Source organism: Psammomys obesus, unplaced genomic scaffold, assembly GCF_907164565.1.
Source record: "Psammomys obesus unplaced genomic scaffold, mPsaObe1.curated_primary_1811, whole genome shotgun sequence".
Classification (NCBI taxonomy): Eukaryota; Metazoa; Chordata; class Mammalia; order Rodentia; family Muridae; genus Psammomys; species Psammomys obesus.
Genome location: NW_026596064.1, coordinates 10,867,885 through 10,881,726, shown reverse-complemented (window position 1 = coordinate 10,881,726; position 13,842 = coordinate 10,867,885). Strand labels below are relative to the sequence as shown.

The 13,842-nt window shown below is 50.2% G+C and overlaps 1 protein-coding gene across 3 annotated transcripts in view; it reads right to left on the bottom strand.

The window, feature by feature from the left end:
- Bdh1 (3-hydroxybutyrate dehydrogenase 1) overlaps positions 1 to 12,775 on the bottom strand; it is a 34,901-nt gene extending 22,126 nt beyond the window's left edge. The window contains exon 1 of one of the 3 annotated variants that reach the window (XM_055624925.1): positions 12,542 to 12,775. The gene's annotated coding sequence lies outside the window, so the exon portion shown is untranslated. Of the gene's footprint in view, positions 1 to 6,450; positions 6,525 to 7,337; positions 7,411 to 12,541 lie in introns of those variants that run through there. The other 2 variants (XM_055624924.1, XM_055624926.1) reach the window with 2 other exon arrangements.
- Positions 12,776 to 13,842: the final 1,067 nt, after the last annotated feature.

Below are 13,842 nucleotides of genomic sequence, written 5' to 3'. Positions count from 1 at the left end.
CATTGACTTGTGTTATTACTGTTCTTGAACTTTGGAGTTGGTCTCTTATATTCTTGCTCCTCCGAGCCATTCTGAGAACTTCAGCTAGAAAGATCCTTCCAGCAGCTGGGAGGTGGATCATGCTTCCTTCCTAGCCTTTCCAAACCTGCTCTGCTGGCCTTTACCTCCCATTTATTTATTTATTTATTTATTTATTCATTCATTCATTTATTATTTGTTTTTTTAAAGACACGGTCTCTCTGTGTAGCCCTGGCTGTCCTGGAACTCGATCCATAGACCAGGCTGGCCTCGAACTCACAGAGATACTCCTGCCTCTGCCTCCCGAGTGCTGGGACTAAAGGCGTGCACCACCACCACCTGGCTCTACCTCCCTTTCTACACCGCCCAATCTGCTCACTTTCCAACAGTGTCTCCTGCGTGTCTGGTGAGGCAGCTCTCTCCAGCCTCAGAGCCTGGGCCTTTGCCCTCTCTCTCTTACTGGGTGACTGAGGCTGAGAGGGGTCTTCTGCCCCTTCAGTCTTTGGAGTGGCTGCTGTTCTTACCTGTTGTATTTGGAATATAGCTGTCCCCTAGAAAAGTCATGTGGAAAAACAAAGGGGAGGGGGCGAGGTGGGAATCTAGGGCTCCACGCATTGAAACAAATGTTCTTCTACTGAGCTATCTATCCCCCAAGTCAATGCGATGCCAATCATTGTGGCAGTATTGAGAATGGTATTTAGGAACTGGGCACAGAGGCAGGAGGATCAGGCATTCAAAATCACCTTCAGCTACAGACAAAAAAAAGGGGGGGGGTGTCAGCCTGGGCACCATGAGATTATATAAGACGAGATAAAACCGAAACAAACCAACAAGTGGTCAGGAGCCACGTCCTCCCACCACAACACTTGGGAGGCTGAGGCAGGAGGAACACACAATTGAAACCAACCAGTCTGGACTGTATATGAAGCTCTCCCTGTCTTTAAGCAACAACAAAAAAAATTGATTTAGTAATTAGGAGGAATGAGTGCCTGTCCCCAGGGAGATGCCGCTCTCCTGGGGCTGGATGAGTTGCTGTAAGAATGGGCCACTATGAAGCAACCTATCTGCTGCATTCTGCCACGTTCAAATCAGCGCCCACTTGTGCTATGAACAGCGTGGGGTCCTCACCAGAAACTGTGCTTTGGACGTCCAGGGCTCCAGAACCATGAGTCAAGCTAAACCTCTTTTTCTTTAAAAGTTATCAGTGTCACATATTCTGTTACAGCCACAGAACCATGCCAAGTCACTCTCCCTTTTTAAGGAGCTCCCAAGCCACACAGCATGACTCTGTAGGCCCATTTCCTTTAATGCCCACTCCACCCTTAATTTTACTTAATCTTCCTATGAGACAAAACCTTGTGAGACCAGAGGCCTTGCCGATCTGATTGGCCACTTTCAGTACCCATCAATGTCCGGAATAACCAGAGACAGCACAAGCAAGCCTCTGTTGAGTGAATGGAGAGGAACCAAGGAGCACCTTGAAGGTAGGAAGGTATCATGGGACCCATCCTGAAGTTCCCGTGACAGGTCCCTGCGGGCGGCAGCAGAACGGAGCTGACTTGGCGCCCTCTGGAAAACCCAGGCCAGAGCCGGCCTCTACCGGGTGCCATGTGCTGAACTTCTGGCTCAACACACACATCTCCACCTCCTCCCGCCACAGCTGAAGCTCGGTCACTGCTGCTGGGTGATTTTAAATGCACCCTGTAATTAAAGACCTTTCCTATTCCTTGGCTCAGTGCCTGTGGAAGAAAATGCCTCAATCTAATCTCCAAATAGAGGGTTGCTTTCAACTTACTTTTCCTTGGCGTCAGTGGAAGGCAAAGTGCTCCAGTCTAAACAGCTTAAAGCGCACAAAGACAGCAGGCTTTCGAATTGCTCCTCTCTACAATATGGTCTCTCATTCACAGCTGAAGGCAGGGCTGCATACTGAGCTATACCCACAGCCTAGAACACACTTCTACAATGGCTCACCTAAGTAAGGCCTTTCCCCACCCTCTGCTGCTATCTTAACGCCTCCGGCTGGATTTCACTCTCGGTAAAAGAACAGGAAGTTCTTGGACCTGCCTTCAGGTTTGGTAACAGCAATGGTTACAGGAAGTAGGTGGGTGCCAGAGAAAAGGAAGAGCTTCTTAGGGCTGGGGTTTCCTTTAGCCTTGAAACCCAAGCCCCGAAGTAAAACGGCACAAGGGTCTGACTTTGGAAGGCCCAAATCCGTAGGAATGCTGTCACACAATAAAGATGCTAGGAAAACCTGGGCCTCCTCTAGAGAGCGCCTCCTCTGAGATCAATGCAAAATCTGGGCCTAATCCAGGGAAACCCAACAAGAGCCCCATTTCTCCTCCCATTTCAAAGGAGTGCAAATCAGCCTCAAGGGGTGGTGACTTGAGCCACGCCACCAGGAGAGGGCAGCTAAGCAAGAACTGGCTCTGAAACAGATGCACGTATGTTTGTATCTGTCACGTATCCCTGTCGGGCTGTGGGGGATGGGCTCGTCACCCGGCACTGTAAAGTGTGTAGGAGGCCATGGCAGCCTGCTGTCAGTGTGTAGCAGCCTGGGCTCTCCTAACCCGGTCAGGGTAAGCCATGCTGAGAAGAGGAAGGGTATCTGCAGGGACAAGAGGCAGGCATTTGGCAAGAAAGACTCATTGTTCCGGGTAGGATATGGGCCTTCGGCAGTGCAATATGGGAGAAGAGAGCCCTGTCCCACCAAGGAGGGCAAGGAGTGTCCTCTGCAGGTACCCAAGACCTCGAACATTCTAACGTCCATAACCGCCAGCCCACTGCTACCTGTGGCCATGCAGAGCTTTAGCTTTCCTTACACTTGCTTTTTCTTATTTGCTTCAGTCCAGTGGTTTGCTGTTTCGTTTCACTTTGTTTGGGGTATCAGAGACGGAAGCCAGGGCCCTGCACATGCTATTGCGCATGCTCTATCACTGAGCCGGATTCCTAACACAACGAGGTAGGTGAGCTATGCTTGAACTCAGTAAAAACATTTTACAACTTCTATCTTAGAACCACCCATGTCACCTTTTGAATTTGCCTGGACACTACAGGAGTCTAAGCTGTAAGATTCTGAAGCAAAAAGACATAAATTATGCTCTGGATGTTTTCCTTCTAATCATTTAGTAGTTTTGTTTGGTCCAGCTACAGACAATGAGGGTTTCCCAGAAGTCATACCGAAGGGACAGGCAACATCTTTTAAAAACCTTGTTCAGAGAGCTGCCTACCAGCCTTCTGAGAGTAAGTCATCTGGACAGGAAGCCTAAAAGGATTACACAGGAACATCAGAGGGCACACATACATTCTTACCATATTCTAATCACAAATGCAGACATGAGTCACAACTAATCTCAGCGGGGTCAATGACGCCAAGGGTTTATCTGTACAGCCCAGTTCTGCAGACACGTCCCTAATGCTGGCACTTTGACATGCCCAGGAGGCTCTGGTCACAGGTGAATTACTGTATGGTAGACACTGTTCTCCTCCAGCCCACAGTCTCCAGAATTGTAGCTGCACAGGGAGATGGCCTGTCCCTTGACCCTCGATTAATTAGATGATCCAAGATGACCCCTAAGAGAGAATGAAGATCAGCCTCTGCAAGCTGGACGACCTAAGACCTGCTGAGAGTAGATAGCCGAAGGCAGATTCCGCTGAATGCCATCAATTCTTCTGCCTTTCATTCAGAGAATGCCTCGCTGTTGACCTTATAATGACAGGAGGACATATGCCTCCCTCACTCCATCGCTCATCTGTGCTTCCCCAAGAGAAATGTTACCAGACTTGTCAAAATCACTGTAATCGCTGGACTAAGAGAACATTCCATGCCTAGGAGAATATGGCATCCCTGCCAAGGGCAAGGCCAACTCCTGATGCTTTGCCAGGGCTCCATCCCTGGTCTGTTCTTACCATGTGGTGAATTTTCATAGCTGTATTATTTACACGCTATCACTGTCATTAATTTCCATGTTATTATTGTTATTGTAATATTAGTAAATTGTCATCAACCTGTGTATTATTTATTACATCAACTCACTAAGGTTTATTTCCGGCTCAACCTCTGCCCCAAATTCCAGCCTTTGGTATGCGCCTGTCCTTTGGAAGGCTTTGTTGGGTATGTCAAGTTTAACCTGTCTAAAGTGTGCTTGTGTTCTGACTTCCTGCACATCCCACAGCCCAGCTGTTGGCAAATCTGACCTCAGCTTCACGGGCCAGCTAGGATCCTCTACTGCCACTCTCATCCATCACCGGAACATTTCCTGGCAAGCTGCGGCTTCAGGGTCCCTGCCTTTCCTGTTCCTTTGCCTGGAAACTCTTCCTAAGATAGCCACATTCATGCCTACACCCTGCTGCGGCCTGGCAATTTCTCTGTACCCTTCCTTGCTTCCATTTTTCTGCGGATCTCGGTACTGACCCCTCTGTGACCTTCTGCACATTACTCTGCTCTGGGTGGGGCTTCCTGAGGCCCCCCCCCATCCATGCCTGGCTTTTGAGGAACTGATTCTTCTGTAGACCACCCACTGGGGCACCCATAGTGTCTGTGCTCTTCCCAACTCCTACGAAACCATTTGCTATACCATCACACTTCATTTCTGTGCCTTCCTTATCCTAAACCAAATCTGACTTATTTCACACCTAACCGGTACAAACAACACCTCCTCCAAACTGCTCTAATTGCCTCCACCAAAAATCAGTCTCTCAAAGGGGACTGTCATGCCAGCTACTCGGGAAGTGGAGGCAGGGGGTCAAAGCCTTCCTGGACTATAAGTAAACTCCAAGGTCAGCCTAGATAACTTAGTGGGAGGTCAACTCAAAATAGTATCAGGTTGAGGATTAACGCAGTGGTAAGCATTTACCTACCCTACATGAAGACTTAGTTTCAACCCTTCTCACAGGAAAAAACAAACAACAACATCAACAAAACAAAAACCCCAACCTCTCCCTCGTTGTCCAGTCTCCCTCGGGACCTCTGTAACTGCAGTCACCCAGTAGGGGTATACTTGGCGCTATCTCTATTCGTAACTGCTCACAAGCCCTATCTAACCATCCGTCCCACCTGCACTGTGAGCACCCCACGGACAGGACTCACGCTGGCTTCTAGGTTCCCTCTATATGTATTGTTTAGAAATCATGAACGATACATAAATGTCCCCGTTCGGATTCCTGGCCTGCTAGGGTATACATGCCCGGTGCTTGAGGGCGGATCTGATGTCGAAAGAGGCATCTGCTGCGTCACTAAGGATCCTGGCAGGCGGAAGCCTCTGCGACTCTTCCAAATGGCAACCTCGGGGCTAGACAGTGACTCGCACTTGCTGACTATGGGCCGACTTTGGCTCACTGGCTGGAAAAACACGCGATGGGTGTTTTGCCGCCTCTTCCAGAAGGGCAGACGCAGTGGTGGGGGAAAGGACGTTCGGGCCCCACCCAGATGCGTGCACCCACGCAATCCCGGCGCCCTCCCAGCATTGCAGGGGGTATGATGAAGTCGCGCAGGCGCCTCCTCCTCCACGCCGCGCCCGACGACGCTGTGGACCGCGCAGCCAATCCCAGAGCCGCGGTCCCTTCCAGACGGCGAGAGGGCGGGGACCAAGGGGGCTCGGCCAAGGCCGCGCTCCCATTGGCTGAGGCGGCACCACCTAGACAAAAGCCCCACTGTCCTCCAGCCGCGGCTTTGGGGTGGCTGCTGGCCAGGCCCTGCCAGGGCCCTCGCCACTCGGGCACCCCCAGCTGACCACCACGGCGCCGCCACCTTGCCCGGACCTCCTCCTCCCCCAGCACCGAGGCCCAGCCAGTCTCTCCCAACCCCAGCTCCGCTCGCGCTCAAGCGACTGGACCCGCGGTCTCACCGCTGTCCAGCATCCTTTCCGATTGCAGCAGGCACGAAGAAGGCGCGGCCCAAACCCCCAGAACAGAGCCTAGAGGAGGCCACGGGAGGAGGGGGACGGACGGAGAGCAAGGTCCGGAGATGGGTCGGGGTCGCGCCGAGCCTTCCGAAGCTGGGAGGCTGGAAGAGTAGCTTCGACCCAGGTTCGGCCTTGGACTGCGAAGTGACCTTGGGCCGGTTTCCTCCACTCCTGGGGCCTCAGTTCCCTTCTGGGAAATTGTGCCGGCAGTGGAGGGAGCGTGCCGAAGGCTTCACCCGGGGGCCACGCGGCCGTGAGATCCACCCCGCGGCTCCCCGTTGCGATAATAAAGGACCTTGTTCCTGGAGGCGCGCACGGGGGAAGCGGGAGGCCAGCAGAGGGTGGCGGGTGCAGACCACCTGGGGCCCAGGCAGGGGCCATCCATCGGTCCATCTTTGGCCCCTGTGCTGTCTAGAGGACACGACGTCCCTTCCCCACACGGATTTCCAAGGACCAGGCTCGGTAGTCGCGCCGGGCGAACCTCACGCCGAGCAGAGAGCGCCTGGGCTGCGCGGAAGACTCTCCCTCTTACCCTAAAGCGACCCGGCAGGGTGCTCCGCAGCTGGCCCGGGGCGCTCGTCCCAACCCGAGGCTGTGCAGGTGCAAGCGTCTGGCTTGGAGTTGGCGCGCCGCCCCGCTTTCTCAAGACCCTCTCCCGACCCCTAAAAAAAAAAAAAACAAAACAAAACAAAAAGCGAGGCCTCCAGCCTCCGACACCCGGATGTGCCTTACACACTTGGGTGCGTGCGCCGGGCGGGGCCCGACGGCAGACAGCGCGGAGGCGGGGAGTGCTCAGGCGCAGTCTCTTTAGCCCTCCTTAGGGCTGGCTCCGCTCCAGCCAGGGGTGCACCTAGTCTCCAGGCACCCCCGGAGGGAAGCCTGCCGGCCCCCGTCCATCGCGAGCCAAGCCTGGTACAGGCCCCGGCTACCGTGGGATCTTCGCTTCCTGGACTCTGGGGAAGAGGAGAGCGGGTGGCAGGGCGGGGGGGGGGGGGGGGGGGAGGCAGAAGGTGCGAGAAGGTTTCGGCGCCCACCCCACCCACAAAACCAGGGGAGAAGGTGCTGCTCCAGGAAGTGAAAAGTCCCTGCGGAGGACGAGACTCCTCCTTTCAGGTCTTTTGTGTGTTTGCGCTCTTTAAAGCTCACCCGGGCCAAATGGTTAGTTGGCTGACTTTTAAATGTCGTTTAAACCAAAGGACGCTTTGCATTTTTTTTTTTTTTTTAAATCCCGAGGGGCTCTGACGTATTGCAGCGTCCCAGTGTTTCACCCGTTGGACATCTGAGCGTGTGGTCGGCAGAGGCAGTCAGCCATAAACGAACTCTCCTCAAATCCCACCACCCCGTGGCGCCAGGAAGGGAAACAGACTGGTGAAAGACACCAGGATCTGTTAGGGACGGAGCTATGTTTAGATAACTTACGTAAGGAGTCCGTAGAAAGGGACGGGAAGGATGGACGCCCAGGGAAGTACCAGGGCTACCGGAGACCGAGGCTTTAAAGAGACCTGCCAGCCCGTCCCTGCGGGCTGAGGCTGTGTTTTCTCTCTCTCTCTCTCTCTCTCTCTCTCTCTCTCTCTCTGTCTCATGCCTCCACTTCTGACACTGAAAACCGAGAGAATCCTGAAAAAAAGAACACCTCGGCTCTCTGTGGCCATTTCACAGGTCGAAGCCAGAGTGCTTGCTTCAGCGACTCAGAATGTCACTCAGTAGATGGTGCCATAAGCCATAATAATAAATCTCTACGCTGCAAACCGGGAGTGGTGGTGCACGCCTTTAATCCCAGCACTCAAGAGGCAAAGGCAGGCTAATCTCTGAGTTCGAGGCCAGCCTGCTCTACAGAGTGAGTTCCAGGACACCCAGGACTACAGAGAGAAATCCTGTCTTGGGGGAAAAAAGAAAAAACAAAACAAGAAACTATAATCATTATAAAAACCCTAATCATTACAGTACAATGTGTCACCAGGTTACACTTTCAGGATTGCGTCATGTTGGAAGAAGGTTAATCTTTCCGCCTAGGGGGAAAAAATGTAGATTCTAACTTAGGACTAAGAACTGTGTGTAAAGACTTAAGAAGCCGATAATTAGTTGAGCTCTTTGAAGTCACCTTAGACAACCCTCGCTGCTGGCTTCTTTCCAGCCCAACTTTGTTGGCATAACCTGAGAGGCCCAGCCTCCGCGCCACCTGTGCCTCCTGGCTTCCCGGCCATCCCTGTCTAGCTCTCTACCAGCCCTATGGCCACCCCTCTGACACCAGGTGAGCCTGCAAGGGTCAAAGAGCCAGTACCACTGGGATTCTCTCTGACCGATATTAACCCCCTTGAGACACAAACCTGCCGCTCTTTCATTATTCCCCTCAGCGCTGAAGCGAGTCTCGTGTACTTCCTGAAATGGCAATGCCCGTGGGGTCTGCGGTAGTGAGCAGCTCAACTAGCTCAATAGCACGCCCTTGCTCACCCCTCCCCCTCCGCCCTTGACTGCAGCCAGCCACTCCTGTTCCTGGAGGTTCCTTACGTATCTTTGAAGTGATGCCCTTGGTTGACTAGGTGAGTATCCTGTTTTGCTGTGATAGCGACTCGCAGAGCAGTCCTCTTCCCAGAGAGAGTGTTCTGTCACCCATTATCAGACTTCATGCTTTATCTGACTGCTCCCGGATTCCTACCACGGAGAATGCTCGAGATGCTGTACCCACGGGCGGGTCACCAGCACAAGGCCAGTCTGGGAGGCCTCACCCATAAGGACTCTGCTGTCTAGCTAGCAGGGCGTCCCTGTCCTCATGCCTTTCAGAATCTCTGGGGACTTGATCAAAACATCGCTCCTAAGAACTTCTAGAAAGATGTTCCACCCCGAGGGAACCACTTGACTCTCAAAACCGGGATCTAAATTAAACAGGTGTGGTTAATTAAATTAGGTGTGGTTAATGCACACTGTCTATGGAGTGTATTCCCTGTGAGATTTTCTTTCTCCCCATTATATATATTATCAATAAATATATTTATATAGTATAATTAATGTGCTAATTATATATTAATGTATATTAATTAATACATTAATAGTTATTATTGTTATTAATATATTTAATGTATTGTTGGTGCATTTACATGTCTTATAATATTTCTATATTATATATTATGCATGTAGTATATTATATAATATATATATATATAGGCAGATTTACCAGCACACTTGGCTTTTCTCCCACTTTTAAACATTGTGAAAAGCAAACGCCTCTGTATGCCAGTAAGCATTGCGAATAGTGGAAATGTTCTTTCGTCATCCCGTTAACCACACAAAGTAGATTCACTCCCCAAATTAAGCTCTTCGTATACATGTCCTCCTCTGTTTTCACTTTGGGGGGTTGGAGAGGGAACCCAGATGAAGCCAATGGTAGCTTCAAAGAGGCATTGCAGGCCATTCAGGCTCTTTCAACAGACTGTTCCCAACGCTGTTCATGAAGAACTGGTTAGTTGGGTTTGAGACTTTATGCCTCCGTTCCCAAATGCTCTCTCCTCGAGGGCGTCTTTAACAGGCAGGAAATGAGGAGTCGAGGAGAAATCCATTGCACTAGGTGAGAGTCAGACACAACCGAGCCCGGCCCCATCTCAAGCCATTCTCTCTGCAATTCTGTCTGCCAATTTGGGAACTGGAAAAAAAAGGCTTGGCTGTGTGTCTGAACAAATGAAGCAGAAACCCGTGGGAACCAGTCACTCTAAACAAGACACGTGCCAAGATTTCCTCTACAGCACGTTCTTCACAGCCCAGACCGAAGCCCTTCAGTACCTGTGCGTTTCACCTGAACCTCCAGAGGGCGCTGCTGCAAATAACCAGCCCAAGTTTGGGAGGGAAAGAATCCGTAGGGCTAGGGGCTGTGTGGTGCGTGGAGCTAAGTGACTCATCAGAAGTCCTGCTGTGGGTCTTCTGAAAGAGGGACAGTGAGAGCATAGTAGAACCAGCTTTCTGAAAGATTCGCAGAAACTGCAACACCTCTGTCCCCCTGCTGAATCAGATCCTCGTCGCCTCCTAGCTCACACTGTCTGATGCCAGCCCTGAGTTAATAGCTTCCATTCTCTGGACTCTGGCCCTGTGTGCCTCTGCTCCCTGCTGGTAGTGGCGGAGAGGGCAAGCATCTCCTTGGGGCAGATCAATCCCCGCCCTCAGCCACCTCCAAGTCCTAACAACCTGAGGGCGTGGTACTCTCCGATGGGATCCGAAGAGGCTAGAAAATCGTGGTGCCATCCGCTATCCCACAGACTTTCTATTTTGATGCAGTTGGGTTTCTCTTTTAAACTGGAGGGCTGGGGAGATGGCACCGAGGGGGGGGGGGGGGGGGGAGCCAAAGCCATGCAAACCTGATGATGGAGTTTAAACCCCCAACCCACATAAAAAGTCAAATGTGGTTGCACATCTGTAATCCCAGCACTTCAATATCAAGATGTAGGACAGAGGCAGGAGAATTTTCCGGAAGCTCGTGGGCCAGCCGGGCTGGAATATGATGCTCAGAAACAAACAGAACAGAGACCCTGCCTCAAGGTGGCAGGTGAGAACAGACTGCCAAAAGTTGACCTCTGACCTCCACACAAAAGTAGGCTATGTGAATGCCTGCACACACACACACACACACAGAGAGAGAGAGAGAGAGAGAGAGAGACTTTTAATAGAAAAACATTCTTTTGTTTTTTGTTTTTTTGTTTGCTTGTTTGTTTTTATTCGAGACAGGGTTTCTCTGTGTAGCCTTGACCGTCCTGGACTCACTTTGTAGACCAGGCTGGCCTTGAACTCACAGAGACCTGCCTGTCTCTGCCTCCCTGAGATTACAGGTGTGGACCACTGTTCCCGGCTAGAAAACAGACCCTTAATCTTATGAATTTTACAAGTAGCAAGGAGCTTGTTCTACAACTGGTAGTGAAGAAAAACGCCCGATAAACCTTTTTCTGAATCCAGTCGTGGGGCCCGGCAGGTGGTGTGTTGGGGAAAGACCTTGACTGTTGACCCTGCTGTGACTGTTACGCTGAAACCAGCAGGTCAAAGAGAACCGGAGGGGGCCTCCCATTCATTCTCTGCTTTGAACAGGCAAGTGAAGGCAAACTGTGTTTGGCTGGTGGGGGGAAAGGTGTGGAATCAGGCGAGGTCCAGGACTCACCCACCTCTTTCTGTCTCAGGTTTGGGTGTCTGGGCTTTTAAAAGAATTTCAGTTCTGGGAGTTAAGCCCAAGGCTTTGTGCACATAAGGCAAGTACTGGTCCACTGAGACCCAGCCCCAGCCCTTTCCTGCCTCCTGACTGGCATTCTGTAGAGGGGGCAGTGGCCGTGGATAGTCGCTAAATGTAAGCAAAGTTCTTTTGGAGTCGTTGGATTTTTTATTTTTTTTTTAGTTCTAATTTACTCTAGAGCCCCCACTGGCCTACAAACAGCATTCCTTCCCCCCCCCCCAGTCTCATGAGTGCTGGGATTACAGGTGTGTGCCATCATGCCAGGCTTTTATTGGAACTTTTGAAAAGGAATGAGTACAAGCAGATAACAAAGACAGTCATGTTTCTGAGCTGCTCCCATTGCGCCCCAAACAACAGCACACTGCAAAATTCCTTCATCTTACAGACACTGAGCTCTTCTGCCCTCAGAATTATGCTGTGTTTGAAATTTGATAAAGCGGTGGAGGAGAGCCTGCCTTCAATACCATTTAGCATCTTAGTAAACAACAGTGCTTGGTGGTTTGTCACTGTGCCAACCACGGTGCCACGTGCCTTCTACGCATCATGCCCCCAGTCTTGCCACTATTCTGAAAGCAATCCAAGATCTTTTTCTGTTGTGTAGCCGAATTATGTGTGTGTGTGTGTGTGTGTGTGTTTAATGTTTTTTCCAGTTTAGGTTTTTCAGAGGCTGAGGAAGGAGGCCGCTGGGTTTTGAACTCAGGGCCTTGAGCATGCTGAGCACACAGTACTACTGACCCCTCAACTCTGCAATCCCAATTTATGAGGCCTTGGCAGTAGAGACTCCTTTCTGTAACAAGCTCAGCGTTGTCTCTGTAGTTGGCTGCTTACACGGAAGTGTCTTACAATGGTTCTAATATAGTAGCCAACTTCTTATACCCTCAACAAGAAGTCATTCTGGTAGTAACTGACCTAAGTGACCACATTAACTTTGAGATAAGATCTCACTGAGTAATACAAGCTGCCCTTGAATTTACAGTCCGTCCCCCTCCCCCTCCTGCTTCAGCCTTCTGATTTCGAGAACTATAGGTGTATACCACCACACCGGCCCACAGAAACTTTAAATTTACAGTATGTGAGACACGATTCTCAATGCTTAAATCTGAGTTAATTTTCTGTACTCTTAACTGTTTTTAAAAATCTAAGTCTAATAAGTTTTAAAAAAACAAGATTCAGATTTATATGTTTGTTTCCATTATTTTTTTTTTTCTAAATGAGTGCACATTCCTTTCATTTCTCCCTGTTGGTTCCAGAGTTAGAAGCTGACTTTTCATCTATCAAATTGGCAAAGCTCCAAATGTCTTTCTTTTGGAGTGGCCAGGACCTCTTTGCCCAGTCCTGTTCCCCTCTTCTAAACATCCCTGGATGCTCAGGGGCATTTGCGTCCCTCTGCAGACAGCTCCCAGGGTCAGCCTTGTCTTACCTTAGCCAGCAGCAATGCTCCTGCGGCACAACCAGCACACAGAGCTCCCTGCAGACAGCGGCCAGCCACGTGCCCCAGTACCCTCTTCCTCCCCAGCAGAGTATAATAAGTTGTCCAGAAAATCGTGTCCAGGCTTGATGTGTTTCTTTCCGATCCTTTACCCAGGAATGAAAATCCCCACACAGGTGCAACAGGAAAGCCACCTAATGATAAAATACAGTATTAAGCTTCTGGATGCCTGCGTGTTAAGTCATTGAATGGGCAAAGTTCGGCTTTGTTACTGTTTGTTTTAAGCTTAAACTGTCTGTGAATCTGACCCTCTGGCAAGTAGGTGATCAAGAGTAGATGCTGCCACTAAGGGACAAACACACACACACACACACACACACACACACACACACACACACACAAAGATGGCAAAGGACTTCTCTACTTGGCCATCTGGAGCCTGCCAGGCATATGAGGCCGCAAGTCAGCACAGGAACTAGCCTGAACAGAATGGGCACTAGACAGTACCCTGAGCACAGCCAGGAAGTATAACCCGAGGAACCATTTTTAAATGTCGCAGGAGCTTTGTACAGGGTCACTTGCAAAGAGATTGGGACAAAACTGATTCTTTGAGTGTCACCAGGAAGGAAGAGGATCCCTGGCATTCTGGGAACCCCATGGGGCATCTCTCAGTATTGTCAAACTAATACTAAAGTGATGGAACACTGTGGACAGTGAGGCTGGGTTAAATTGGTTGGTTTCTTCTGAAAAGGAGATTCAGTCACCTCACCAGTAATGAACTGAGACAGCTGAAGTATTTCTTTTTTTTAGTTAAAATTTTATTTTTTTTATATTAATTACAGCTTATTCACTTTGTATCCCAGCTATAGCCCCCTCCCTCCTACCCTCCCAATCTCTCCCTCCTTCCCTCATTTCCTCCTGTGCCCCTCTCCAAGTCCATAGATAGGGGAGGAGGTGCCTCTTGAGGCCAAAGGGAACACAGAACTGGTAGCAGGTGACAGTCGTAAATGGCAGTTATCACCATGTGACCGGCAACTAAGTCTGTCTTCATGAGTTTTATATCTTGTTTCCTTATGACCATGTTTGTGTGTATATAATGACACCTGTGTTCCCTTCTGTTTTTCTTAATTCATTAGTTTTTTTTTGTTTGTTTGTTTGTTTGTTTTTGTTTTTTTGAGACAGGTTTTCTCTGTGTAACAGCTTTGGCTGCCCTGGAACTCATAACTCATTCTGTAGACCAGGCTGGCCTTGAACTCACAAACATGAACCTGCCTATTTCCAGAGTGCTGAGA